Source organism: Penaeus monodon, chromosome 27 (genome assembly GCF_015228065.2).
Source record: "Penaeus monodon isolate SGIC_2016 chromosome 27, NSTDA_Pmon_1, whole genome shotgun sequence".
Taxonomy (NCBI): Eukaryota; Metazoa; Arthropoda; class Malacostraca; order Decapoda; family Penaeidae; genus Penaeus; species Penaeus monodon.
In genome coordinates, this window is record NC_051412.1 from 34,947,457 (window position 1) to 34,947,803 (window position 347).

Sequence of the window (347 nt, forward strand, 5' to 3'; positions counted from 1 at the left end):
CATAACTGCAATAAACTATCCTTATGAAACACAAAATCTCATCTTCAAAGAACATACAAACACCAAAGCCAGTTCCCAGTCTAAACAGCAAGAGACTTGGATTAAGGGAAGATGTGGCCACTGTGCTAGTATACAGCCTTCTGGAATAACACTATTCATCATATGGGGTGATTGAGAATAACACTATAAACACAGGCTATCAAAACTAACCATAATTTTTACACAAGCTATCAGGAGTAACTAAGTTTATTATCAGGATAAATATTATGTGTTGCAATTCTTACTGGACACTTCAAAGGACACTTGGGTATATTTATAAATGAAATAACAGACTTATTTGAAATTGG